This window comes from Zonotrichia albicollis, chromosome W (assembly GCF_047830755.1).
Source record: "Zonotrichia albicollis isolate bZonAlb1 chromosome W, bZonAlb1.hap1, whole genome shotgun sequence".
Taxonomy (NCBI): Eukaryota; Metazoa; Chordata; class Aves; order Passeriformes; family Passerellidae; genus Zonotrichia; species Zonotrichia albicollis.
Window position 1 is genome coordinate 20,495,159 of NC_133859.1, and position 14,070 is coordinate 20,509,228.

The window sequence follows — 14,070 nt, forward strand, 5'->3', positions numbered from 1 at the left end:
TTTACATCAGAGGGGCTGTGACCAGAATAGCTATCCTGCTGGGTTTAGTGGCAATAATGTGCAAGAAGTTTATAAACATGCTGGGGTCTGCTCCAGGTATGACCGGTTCATGGCTATGGTTATGCATCCAGTTTGTTGCAGGAGGAGCAGGAGGGAATGAGGTTTTTCAGCCTCTGCTTTCCTCCTTCTCCTATGAATCAGTTGTATCACTAGTGAAGGATGTTCAGTTTCCCTTCAATGTTAAAGAAACCATCTTCCTGGTCTTCAATCTGGTAACCTTCCTCTATACAGCCTGCTGCTTCTCTAGAATGAGGGCTGAGATTTCTAGACGGGCTGATGAGACCCCTGACTCAGGAGTAAACCCTGGTGTGGAAAATCCTAAGTGGTGTGGGAAATGGGAGGATATGGGCCAAGTCCTGAAGGAATTGTCTGACCCTATAGTGTGGGATTTTCCCCATGAACAAATTCAGAACCCAGCTGAGGTGGGGAAATATCTGAAAGAGAAGTACCAGGATGAGCCTAAGGAGAGGAAGGTCATTGCAGTGAGCTGGGCCCTGGCCTATGCTTATCGCAAACTGCTAGATACTCTAGGGCAGCAGACAGAGGCAGAGGGGCAGGGAGATAAATCAGCAACTGTCCCGGTGACTCAGGCTGCAGCTAACACTCCAGGCTCGAAGCCAGCAGCTAAACCCATGGCTGTTGCTACCAGCACTAGAAGTGGGAAATGCACAGACAAGACCAATTGACCAGTGGATGATGATGATGATGATGATGATGAAGGAGAAGGAACCTCAGTGCCTCCTGACATAAAATCAGGAGTCAAAGCAGCAGGTGCAAGATCAGATGCCAATACTGAGTCCTTCTCCCTGAAGGACCTTCGTGGCCAACAGAAGGATTACACTCAAAAGTCTGATGAATCCATAATTAGTTGGCTGGTCCGTCTCTGGAGTGCTGCAGGCAAGGCTACAATTCTGGATGGCACTGAAGCCAGGCATTTGGGATCCCTGTCACAGGATCCTGTCATAGACCAAGGAATGATGAGGGGGGCTAACTCTCACAGCCTCTGGGAACGGGTCCTAAGAAGTGTAGCAGAAAGATACCTGTGCGCAGACAATCTCTATATGCAGCAGACTCAGTGGAAGACAATAGAGCAAGGGATCCAACGCCTGAGAGATATGGCCGTGGCAGAGATTATCTTCTCAGACGATGTAACAACTAGGAACCCAGACTTAGTACCATGCACGTCTGTGATGTGGCGAAAACTCGTACGACTCGGGCCACAAAAATATGCTTCTGCCTTAGCCATCATGAAGAGGGATGAGAGAGGTGAGACTGTGCTTGACATGGCAAGGAAGCTCTGAGCATATGCAGATGCTGTACAAGGCCAGACACATGCCAGAATCGCAGCGGTAGAAACACGTCTGCAGAACTTAGAGGATAAGATAGAGGAGAACCATAAGAAGCTTAGAGAGGAGATTAAAGAAGACCTTCTCCAAATTTCAGCAGTACAGATCCTAGGTTCCGGTATCCAAGGCAGGCGGTTCCCAGATGGTGAGTGAAGATACACCCCACGAGCTGAGCTGTGGTTTTACCTGCATGATTGTGGGGAAAACATGAGAAGGTGGGATAGGAAACCTACTGCTGTTCTGGAACGACGGGTGCGTGAACTGAAGGAAGCCACCAGGAGGAAAGCAGCTCCAGTTGCCCGTAGCTGAACGGCCAGGTAGGATGATGATGACCTGTCTGATCCCCTCGAAGGAACATCCAAAACATACACCCAGGGAAAGAATGATAACCAGGCTTAGAGGGGCCCTGCCTCTAGGCAGGTAGAGGCCAGGGAAAATCGTGTTTTCTGGTCTGTGTGGATTCGTTGGCCTGGCACATGGGAACCACAAGAGTACAAAGCTTTGGTCGATACTGGTGCGCAGTGCACATTAATCCCATCAAGACATGTGGGGACAGAGTCTGTTTCTATTGCTGGTGTGACAGGGGGATCCCAGGATTTCACTTTGGTGGAAGCTGATGTGAGCCTAACAGGTAATGAGTGGAAGAAGCATCCTATTGTGACTGGCCCAGAGGCCCCATGTATTTTGGGCATAGACTACCTTCGAAGTGGGTACTTCAAAGACCCAAAAGGACTCAGATGGGCATTTGGAATAGCTGCTGTAGAGACAGAGGGCATCCAGCAATTGAACACCTTGCCTGGGTTGTCTGAGAATCCATCTGCAGTAGGATGCCTGACGGGAGAAGAGACACGAGTGCCAATTGCCACTTCCATAGTGCATCGACGGCAGTATAGGACCACTCGAGATGCTGTGATCCCCATCCATAAGATGGTCCGAGAGCTGGAGAGCCAAGGGGTGGTCAGCAAGACCCACTCACGCTTCAACAGCCCCATTTGGCCTGTGCGAAAATCTGAAGGAGAATGGAGACTGACTGTGGACTATCGTGCATTGAATGAAGTGACTCCACCACTGAGTGCTGCCGTGCCGGACATATTAGAGCTCCAGTATGAGCTTGAGTCCAAGGCAGCAAGGTGGTACGCCACTATAGACATTGCCAATGCATTTTTCTCCATTCCTCTGGCAGCAGAATGCAGGCCTCAGTTTGCCTTCACATGGAGGGGAGTGCAGTACACCTGGAACCGATTGCCCCAGGGGTGGAAGCACAGCCCCACCATCTGCCATGGACTGATCCAGACTGCACTGGAAAAGGGTGAGGCTCCAGAACATCTGCAGTATATTGATGACATCATTGTGTGGGGGAACACAGCCGTGGAAGTGTTCGAGAAAGGGAAGGAAATCATCCAGATCCTCCTGGGAGCTGGTTTCGCCATTAAAAAGAGCAAAGTAAAGGGACCGGCTCGTGAGATTCAATTCCTGGGAGTGAAGTGGCAAGATGGACGGCGTCAGATTCCTACAGATGTCATCAACAAGATCACAGCAATGTCTCCACCCACCAATAAGAAAGAGACACAAGCTTTCTTGGGTGCAATAGGTTTTTGGAGGATGCATATTCCTGAGTACAGTCAGATCGTGAGCCCTCTCTACCTGGTCACCCGCAAGAAGAACAATTTCCAGTGGGGCCCAGAGCAGCAACAGGCCTTTGTCCAGATCAAGCAGGAGATTGCTCATGCAGTTGTCCTTGGCCTGGTCAGGACAGGACCAGAGGTGAAGAATGTGCTCTACTCTGCAGCCGGGAACCATGGCTTTTCCTGGAGCCTTTGGCAGAAGGTGCCTGAGGAGACTCGGGGTCAACCACTGGGATTTTGGAGTGAAGCTACAGAGGGTCCGAAGTCAACTATACTCCAACAGAGAAAGAAATCCTGGCTGCCTATGAAGGAGTCCAGGCTGCTTCGGAGGTAATAGGCACTGAAGCACACGTCCTCCTGGCACCCCGACTCCCCGTGCTGGGGTGGATGTTCAAAGGCAAGGGTCCTTCCACTCACCATGCCACCAGCGCTACATGGAGCAAGTGGATTGCTCTCATCACTCAGCGTGCCCATATAGGTAAACTGAATCGCCCTGGGATTTTGGAGGTCATTACAAATTGGCCCGAAGGTGAGAATTTTGGTGTCACAGATGAAGAGGAACAAGAACCAGTGACACGTGCTGAAGAGGCTCCTCCCTATAACCAACTGCCCCCAGAGGAAACACGCTACGCTCTTTTCACTGACAGTTCCTGTCGCATTGTAGGGATGAACCGGAAGTGGAAAGCAGCCGTATGGAGCCCCACAGGACAGGTTGCACAAGCTACCGAAGGAGAAGGTGGATCAAGCCAACTTGCGGAACTCAAAGCTGTTCAACTGGCCCTAGACGTTGCTGAGAGAGAGAAGTGGCCAAGGCTCTACCTCTACACTGATTCATGGATGGTAGCCAATGCTCTGTGGGGATGGCTGGAGAGGTGGAAAAAGGCTAACTGGCAACGTAGAGGGAAACCAATTTGGGCTGCTGGTGAGTGGAAAGACATTGCTACCAGGGTAGGGAGGCTACCTGTGAAAGTCCGCCATGTAGATGCCCATGTACCCAAGAGTAGGGCCAATGAGGAGCACCAAAACAATGAGCAGGTAGACCAAGCTGCAAAGATAGGGGTGTCCAAAATAGACCTAGATTGGGAACATAAGGGAGAGTTATTCCTAGCTCGATGGGCCCATGATGCCTCAGGCCACCAGGGCAGAGATGCCACCTATAAATGAGCACGAGACCGAGGGGTGGATCTAACCATGGACAGTATTTCTCAGGTTATCCATGACTGTGAGACGTGTGCTGCCATCAAGCAGGCCAAGCGAGTGAAGCCCCTGTGGTACCGTGGGCGGTGGTCCAAGTACAAGTATGGGGAGGCTTGGCAGATTGACTATATCACACTGCCCCAGACACGCCAGGGCAAACGCTACGTGCTGACCATGGTGGAAGCCACCACTGGATGGCTGGAAACCTACCCTGTGTCTCATGCTACAGCCCGGAACACCATCCTGGGCCTGGAGAAGCAAGTTCTGTGGAGACATGGCACCCCTGAGAGGATTGAGTCAGACAATGGGACTCATTTCAAGAACAGCCTTATCAACACCTGGGCTAGGGAACATGGCATTGAGTGGATGTACCATATCCCCTACCATGCACCAGCTGCAGGAAAAGTGGAGAGGTACAATGGACTACTAAAAACCCAGTTGAAAGCTTTGGGTGGGGGATCTTTCAAGAACTGGGAGCAGCATCTGGCAAAAGCCACCTGGTTAGTTAACACCCGAGGTTCCACCAACCGAGCAGGTCCTGCCCAGTCTGAGCCCCTGAATGTAATAGAAGGAGACAAAGTCCCAGTGGTACATATCAGAGGTTTGTTAGGGAAGACTGTGTGGATCAATTCTGCCTCGAGTACAGACAAACCCATTTGTGGGGTTGTCTTTGCTCAGGGACCAGGTTGCACGTGGTAGATAATGCAAAAAGATGGAACAACACGATGTGTACCTCAGAGAGATCTGATTGTGGGGTAAGAATGATATGGGGATAAGGGGTGGAATGTCCTGGGGTGACATTATGATGTTTGTATCCCCATTTCTCTGTTCTGTGCCTTTAAGACCGGCTATGAAGAGTGGAAGTTTTGTTTGGGTTTCTCTTATCAGGGACACAGAGACAAGCGGTACATAAGGCTGTTTTTTCACTTCCAGTTTCAGCTTGCTGCTTTTGCTTGCTCTCTTTTCCTGCTCATGCTTCTGCTCTGCTTTCTGCCTCTGCTTATTAGCTAAACAGTCCACATTGCTTCCTGGACTGTTTCTCCTCTCCTGTTTCTGTGACCATCTCGAACCTGCACCGGACTGGGACCCGGGAACACCGAAGGTTCGGCTGCAGCAGCTGGCCCAGCGCCGGAGGGACTGAGAACAGAGCAATCACCCCCCCCCGAAAGAGACTTTCTGATTTTGTCATCTTTCTCAAAGCGGTGTCATCGGGTATTGTTCATTTTGTGTGCTGGGGGGTGCTGGGCCAGTCAAATAAACAGGTTCTTTCCACCTCTCTCCAAGGAATTTTTTCCCGAACCGGTTGGGGGGAGGGGCCGTGTGGGTTTTGCTTTCTGGAGGGGCCCTCCTTTGCAGATTCTTTAACAAATTTGCCCTAAACCAGGACATCCAGCAATTGAAATTTTTTTACAGATAGGGCTATTAAAAGTGTGTCAGTCTGAGTTCCATACTCCTATTTTACCTGTTGAAAAGCCTGATGGATCATACCGAATAGTACAAGGTTTAAGAGCTGGTAATAAGATAACTGAAGATTTATACCCAGTGGTTGCCAACCCCTGCACTTTGTTAACCTGTTTAACACCTGAAATAACATGGTTTACCATTTTAGATTTAAAAGGCGTTTTCTTTTGCCTTCCTCTCCATGAGGCCAGCCAGAAAATTTTTGCATTTGAATGGGAAAACCCCCAAACTGGACTCAAAACCCAGCTCACATGGTCAGTTCTACCTCAGTTTTTAAGAACTCTCCCACTATATTTGAAGAACAACTAGCAAAAGATCTGGAATCCTAGGAAGCTCCATCAGGAGAAGGAGAAGGAGAAGGAGAAGGAGAAGGAGAAGGAGAAGGAGAATGACAGCTGTTACAGTATGCGAACAACCTCCTGATAGCTACCAAAACTCAAGAGGCGTGTGTGGAGTGGATGGTAAGCCTCTTAAACTTTTTGGGCCCACAGGAGTACCAAGAATCCCAGAAGAAAGCCCAGATATTGAGGCAAACTGTTATTTATTTGGGCTATGAGGTTAGTGCTAGACAAAGAACCTTAAGACAGGATTGCAAAGAAGCAATATGCCAGACCCTAAAACCCCAGACAGTACAAGAACTGAGAACCTTCTTGGGCATGACAGGGTGCTGTAGATCATAGATTTATAGAGTGTTAGTCAAACTCCTATATTACTTAATTGCAGAAGGAAACAGAAACTTCCAATAGACAAAAGAAGCAACAAGAGCCTTCACCCAACTAAAGAAGGCCCTCATATCAGCTCCAGCCCTGAGACTTCCAGATGTGAGTAAACCATTCTTTCTGTTTTCTCACAAAAAGCAAGGGATTGCTTTAGGAATACTAGCACAAGATCTGGGCCTGTATCGCAGGGCAGTCACCTACCTCTCTAAGCAGCTGGATGCAGTGGCTAAGAGATGGCCAGGGTGCCTAAGAGCCGTTGCAGCAGTAGCAGTGACCATCCAAGAAGCATGCAAGGCCAAAAGGTGACTGTGCTAGTGTCCCACACAGTGTCAGCAGTCTTGGAGGTAAAAGGCGGACATTGGCTTTCCCAGCAGAGATTCTTGAAATGCCAAGCTATAACAGTAGAATAAGATGATGTAGAAATAGTAGTAACAAATATTGTGAACCCAGCTTCCTTTTTCAGTGGTAGTATGGGATGACCAGTGATCCACGATTGCCTGGAGACCATCGAAGCTACCTACTCCAGTTGCCCAGATCTGAAGGAAACCCCTCTCAAGGACACTGAGACCTGGTTTACTGATAGAAGCAGTTATGTAATCAGCAGAAAAAGACATGCTAGGTATGTGGTTGCCATGAGCCAAGAAGTAATAGTCTAGATCATTACCAACCAAGACCTCAGCACAGAAGGCTAAAATAATTGCCTTAACCCAAGCTTTAAAGCTGGCAAAAGGAAAGAAAATTAATACTTACACAGACTCAAGGTATGCATTTGGAGCAGTCCATGCACATGGAGCTATCTAGAAAGAAAGAAGACTGTTGAACTCACAAGGAAAAAGCATTAAACATGCACAAGAGATAATAAAATTGTTAGAAGCAGTCCAGCTACCTGCAAAGGTAGCCATCATACACATCAAGGCACACCAAAAAGTGAGCTCTGAATTGGAAGAAAAAAATGAGCTGGCAGACAGAAAGGCAAAAGAAGCAGCTAAAGGTGAGGTAATTGTTGAAACAGTTGAAGCAGCCTTAATTCCAGATTGGCAAATTTCTATTGAAGGTAAGCCAATGTACAGTAAAAAGAAAAGAGGCTTATTGAGAAAGAAAATGGAAGTTATAATCAAGAAGGGTGGGTTATTACAGATGAAGGGAAAGGAAGGCTTGTGATCCCCTCTGTCGCAGCTGGCCCCAGGCCAGGTAATAATTAGCATTGATTCCATGATTCACAGAAGGCTGATCAATCTCTTTATTATTATATATTATTATTGAGAAACCCAATGTTTTTATAGACAGCTACAATACAGGTAGACCTAATTGGTCCTCCAGTCCAAATACCATCGCCATTGGCTAATTAAGAAACCACCCTTTGGTAAACAAATCTCCATAACACATTCCACATGTTCACAATAAAAGGTGCAACAGGTTATGATAAGAATTGTTTCTCATTCTTTTCTCTGATCTTCTCACAGCCTTCCCCAGAAAGGCCTGAGAAAGTTATGTGTTGTTCTCTGTGTCCAGACAGCTGCTGCCATACCCTTCTTATATGCTATGGTCCTTGGTGAAAGAGGAACATGAGAAAACACATTGGGCAATAGATGCTTTTGGAGACCCTGAGAGGCATTCCCTGGGTTAAGGAGGCACAAGAAGCTTCCCTCAAAAGCTGTTTGACCCCATTGGCTCCTTTTCTTGTTCCTATGTCCCTCAGCCACTCCCTCCCGATTCCCCCATTGGCCCTCATCTTTGTGCTGTCCCAATGCTACTGTTCAGCCCCTGCTGCTCAAGGCACAGGGACCTGGACTGTCCCCATGGGTGTTGCTTTTGACCCTGAACATCTTACCGTGCGGCTGAATTAAACATCTGTGGATACTATGCAAAGGTCCATTTTGCTTCTTTACCCTAGGCTTTATTAGCAGCTATTTCGGCTGTTACAGATGCTTTGTATAATTATTCAAAAGACAGAATCATAGCCAGAAACTTGCAAAGTAACAGTGATTCAGGTGACTCGCCAGTGTAGCCTTTGCCTCCAAATTAATCCCAAAAATATTCCTAAACCAAAGTTTGGGCAAATTGGGAGTGGATATAGACCTGGGCAGCAATAGCAAATTGATTTTTCAGAACTACCCAGGAGAGGGGGGTATCAATACCTACTGGTGTTAACAGATACCTTTTCAGGGTGGCCAGAAGCTTTCCCTACTAGAACTGCCTGTAGAGGCCCTGGAGGGGCTTCTCCTAAGTTACACCCCATTGGCTCCTTCCCCTGTTCCTATGCCTGAACATAGGTGTTCCTGAGGCTCTCCCTCCCCTTTCCCTAATTGGGCCTCACCTTAATACTGCCTGGAGATCAAAGTCAGCCGGAAGGCCCCTGGGGGAGAGAGATGGACCTTGAGGGGGAGTGTGTACCTGAGAGGAGAACATCTCACTGAGTGGCTGAATTAAACATCTATGGATATTATGCAAAAGCCTTTTTTGCTTCTTTACCCTGGACCTTAGTAGCAGCAATTCAAGCTGCAAAAAATGGTGCCCTGAACGGCGGACTCCAGTTAGAATGAGACCTCTTCTGTTATGAACAAAAATTCTGCTAATTGTTTTTGTGAGAAAAGGTTACAAAATCAGCCAGATCACTGTTGCTGCCGAAGTTCTGCTTGTTTTGTTATTGTAATCACAGGTCGTTGTGGCTAATTGCTCCTTTTGTATGAGCAGAGCCTTGCCCGAGGCTAAGTTGTACTTTTCCCCAGAATAGTGAAGAGGTCTGGTGGGGGGGGGGGGGGGGCTACGCAAAGTGACTCCAGGACCAGCATGCTGTGGGGGACTACTGCTCCAAACGTACTGAGAAAACCCCAAAAACAACGAGCCACCTAAGCATTCAGAGATTGGAGTGATGTCTGGATGTGAGGAGTGCTGGGCCTGCAGAGACGCTGAAAACCTTCGTTGTTCCTCACCCTGCGTTCGAGAGCCCCCAGGCCGGGTCTTGAAGGGGGAGAGATTGGGACCAATTCAACATCCGAAGGGGTCACCACGCCCTAAAGGCTCCCACGAGGACTGGACCCCCAGCTCTGCCCCTAGTGGACAAAGCTGTGAATATCCTCCTCCTCCTCGTCGCTCTGGGAGAGACGACAAGAAGCTGCCGCCCCGTCCGAGCTGCCCAATCCTGATCTGATCACTTTTAATAAAGGCATTAAAAGGAGAAAAAGTCTCCTGTCCTGTTTATTTCAGCTGGGGACTCGTCCAGGATAGCCACGCCGGAAGAGGACACCAGGACTGGCCATCTTGGACCTCCAGGACAGCTGGCTACCAGGACCAGAGGGATCGGCTCAGGACCAGCGACGCAGAAGAGCACCGGAGCAACGGACTGGTGAGAAATCAGGTGGTGGGAGTGGGAGACGTGCGCAAGGGGGAAAGAGGGCCCCCCCCCCCAGGCGTGCGGAGGGAATAGTTGTATGAGTGGCACGTACCCAAAGTAAGTCCTGACAGATGGAAATCAGGCAGACTGTAAGTCCCAAGAAGGATTCAGGTAAGATTCTAAGTCCCGAGAAGGATTCGGGTAAGCTCACAAGCCCTGCAGGCAAAGTAAGTCCTGACAAAGGAGTCAGGTACAAATCCCAGAGAAGGAGGCTGCGGTTTGTTTTTAAGACCTGATATGGTGAAGCCTAAAAATTGGCAGGTTAGGCAAACTAAAAATCAGGCAGTTGTTTTTCCTGACTGAGGGAGCCAGGCATGACCCGGATTCTTAGGCCGAGGCTTCGTGTGTTCAAGTCCCGATAGATGTAAGACCTGACGTGGGGAAAGTTGGGCAATCAAGAGATCGGGCAGTTGTTTCAGTATAAAGTCCTGAGCATCAGGCAAAAATTTGAAGTTTGGTGGAGGAGGCTGACGCTCCTCAAACAAGAGGGTTTTTTTGAAATTACCTGTCAGTAAAGGCACCTTTGGGATTTTTACTGTTGAGACCTGAAAAATGGGAGGGTGTAATAGTAAAAAGACCAGCAAGAGACTGAGGAATATACCTCCCAAAAGTCCCTTAGGAGAACTGTTAGAGAAATGGGATTCTATAGAGGCCACGGAGGGATTAGATAAAGTGAAAATGATCCACTACTGTGTAGAAGTCTGGCCGGAATTAGAGGTGAAAGGAGGATGGCCTTGGTGTGGGACAAAGGATAAGTGGATGTGCCAACAACTGAGTCATTATCTGACAGCTCGAGGAGATACTGATCCTGAACAATTACTGTATGTATCTTGCTGGTTAAAGAGCACTGTTGAGGATGAAGGGGTGCGAATTTGTAAGGTACAGAGGAAGAAAGAGGGGAATGAAGGAGGGGATGATAGGACTAGTAAAAGATGGGACCCCCTGGATTATTTGCCTCCTTCTGCCCCTCCACCTTATAGTTCTCTTCTTCAAGCACCTCAAATGGCAGGTCCGGTTCTTCCCCTGGCTGCCATCTCATTACCACCTGCTCAAATTCCTCCTTCTACCTCTTCAGCTTCCCCTATGATAAACCCAGTATCTCCCCCAGTAACCACTCCCTTGCCACCTTCAGCTCCTCCAGTTCCTTCTGCATCACCACAAGTGCCTACTCCACCTGCTGTGTTCTCCACCCCTTCTCCAGCTGCACTTAATATCCACTCAGGCTCTTCTCCCCCTCCTATTGCTGTCCCTTTACCTCCTCCTAGTTGGGACACAAATGCCTCCTTGCCCAGTAAACAGCTATCAGCAAATACACCTGCTGATAGGCAGAAAGATCAGGGTAACCCAGATATCCCTCAAACTAGTAGTTTGGCATCTGAAGATGGGCCGTACTGTAGTACCAGATCCAAGACCTGCAAGGCAGAGAGACTTTATCCCCTCAGAGAAGTTCCTATGGGAGGAGTAGTGGCAGGTGTTAGCTTTGTGAATGCTCCTCTAACTGCTTCTGAGGTGAGAGGATTCAAGAAAGAGTTAGGGCATCTAGTTGAGGACCCAGTGGGCATAGCCAACCAAGTGGATCAATTTCTAGGTCCAAATATCTACAGTTGGGGGGAGATGAATTCCATCTTGAGTATATTATTTTCCCCAGATGATGTCCAGATTATTAGGGCGGCTGGCATAAGAATATGGGAGAAAAATAACCATCCAGGACTCCAGGTGCCAACAGGCGAACATAAATTGCCACTAACAGATCCCAGCTGGTACCCAAATCAGGAGGAGGGGAGGAAGGCCATGATGGAATATAGGCCTTTGATAATTCGGGGGATCAAAGAGTCAGTTCCCAAAGGAACTAATATCCAGTTGGCATTTGAGCGTGCACAAGAGAAGGATGAGACTCCTGCTGCTTGGCTTTACCGCCTAAAGCAGAACTTCCAGTTGTACTGTAGAATACACCCAGACACCCTAGAAGGTCAAGTGCTAATAAAAGTCCAATTTGTTACCCAATCTTGGCCTGATATACGGAGAAAATTCGAAAAGATTGAAGATTGGCAAGAGAAGGACATTAATGAGTTACTAAGAGAGGCATTGAAGGTGTATTTAAGGAGGGAGGAAGAAAAAGCAAAATCTAAGGCTAGGATTATGGTTGCTGTAGCTAGGGAAAGTGCAGGGGCAAGCAATTCTATACCACAATCCAAGGTAACCAGAGAATGGGCAAATCCACCACCAGGAGGAGGCAGAGATAGGCCAGTGCTGACAGGCACACGAAGGATGGAGAGACCTCAAGTCCCTTTGAGAGAACGACAGTGCTATTACTGTGAAGAGGCAGGACACATCAGGAGGTTTTGTAGCAAGCTCAGTCTCGATGAGGCAATAGCCAAGGAACAAGATAATTTAGGGAATATCCTTAGAGGTGACGATTAGGGCTGTGAGGGGCTTTTTACGATAGGGAACCCGATGCAACATCTAGAAGAGCCTTTGGTAAACTTTGAAGTGGGACCCCTAAATGAAGAATTTGAATTTTTGGTTGATACAGGAGCAGATAAGTCCTGTCTCAACAAAATACCAAAAGGTATGGAAATTGGTAGAAAATTTTATGAAGTGTTAGGTGCGGAAGGGAAACCATTTAGAGCATCAGTGATTGAAGAAGTGAAAATAATTGGAAACTCAAGACAGTGTGAAGCTAATTTTATTTATCTACCTAAGCTAGAAAAAAGTTTGTTAGGAAGGGATCTGCAAGTTCATTTGGTGGTTGGGATTGTTCCAAGGGAAGGGAGGATGGTAGTATAAGTGATGAAGTTATCCCAAGGAGATGTCGCAGAAATAAACCCTGAGGTATGGGCTGAGGGGGGAAAGAGAGGCTTATTAGACATTCCACCGATAACAATAAAAATGCAGGATGATACCTCACCCATACGGGTTAAACAGTATCCGATTTCCCTAGAAGGAAAGAAAGGGCTTGCTATAGTCATTGAACAACTCTTGCAAGAGGGAATTTTAGAACCCTGCATGTTACCACATAATACCCCTATATACTGGCAGTTAAGAAAGCTGAAAGGAAATATAGGCTGGTACAAGATTTGAGGGAGGTCAACAAAAGAACCATTGCCAGACATCCAGTGGTGCCCAACACGTATAGTCTCCTAAGCCGAATTCCAAGCGAACATGTTTGGTTCACTGTTATAGATTTGAAGGATGCTTTATGGGCGTGTCCTCTGGCAACAGAATGTAGGGATTGGTTTGCCTTTGAATGGGAGGACCCGAGTACAAAAAGGAGACAACAGCTAAGGTGGACCCGATTACCACAGGGGTTCACTGAATCCCCCAATCTCTTTGGACAAGCTTTAGAGAGTTTGTTGGAACAATTTGTCCCTGAAGAAGAAGTGCAGATCCTGCAGTATGTTGATGACCTGATGGTTTCAGGAAAGGGAAAAGATCAGGTCAGACAAACTAGTATTAAGCTTTTGAATTTTCTAGGGGAAAAAGGACTAAAAGTTTCCCAAGGTAAACTACAATTTGTGCAATCAGAAGTAACGTACTTGGGGCACATAATAGGAGGAGGGTATAAGAAATTAAGCCCTGACAGAATTTCAGGTATTTTAGCTCTCCCGGCCCCACAAACAAAATGAGATGTGAGAAAACTCCTGGGCTTGTTCGGATATGTTAAGTTATGGTTAGATCAATACACACAGAGTGTGAAATTTCTATACAATAAACTAGTAGATCCAGAATCCCTAATTTGGACAGCTGAAGATGATCAACAGTTAGAAAACCTAAAAGACAAATTGTCCTCTGCTCTGGTCCTAAGCTTACCAGACCTCAGGAAGGGCTTTGACCTGTTTGTGAGTGCAGAAGGAGGTATAGCCTATGGAGTATTAACTCAAGAGTGGGGAGGTTGCAGGAAACCTGTGGCGTACATCTCCAAATTGTTAGATCCAGTGGCTAGAGGCTGGCCAGTTTGTATACAAGCAGTAGCAGCAACCGCAATCCTGATAGAGGAGACACAAAAATTGACCGTACAAGGAAAAATTAAAGTGCATACTCCTCATGATCTTAAGGCAGTACTGAGACAGAGGGCTCAGCAGTGGTTAACCGATGCTAGAATATTAAAATATGAGATAATACTAATGAACACAGAAGACTTAGAATTTATCACATCCAATGCCCTCAATCCAGCAAAATTCCTAATGGGAGAGCCTATAGATAATTTAGAACATGATTGTCTTGAATTGGTTTATCTCCAAACAAAAGTAAGAGAAGATTTGGAAGAT

The 14,070-nt window shown here is 47.4% G+C and overlaps 1 long non-coding RNA gene across 1 annotated transcript in view; it reads left to right on the plus strand.

Annotated features, from left to right (window-relative positions):
- The first annotated feature begins 9,631 nt into the window (after positions 1-9,631).
- Positions 9,632-14,070, plus strand: part of LOC141726942 (uncharacterized) — an 82,618-nt gene continuing 78,179 nt past the window's right edge. The window contains exon 1 of the long non-coding RNA XR_012577899.1: positions 9,632-9,754. This is a non-coding gene — a long non-coding RNA (uncharacterized LOC141726942). The remainder of the gene's footprint in view (positions 9,755-14,070) is intronic.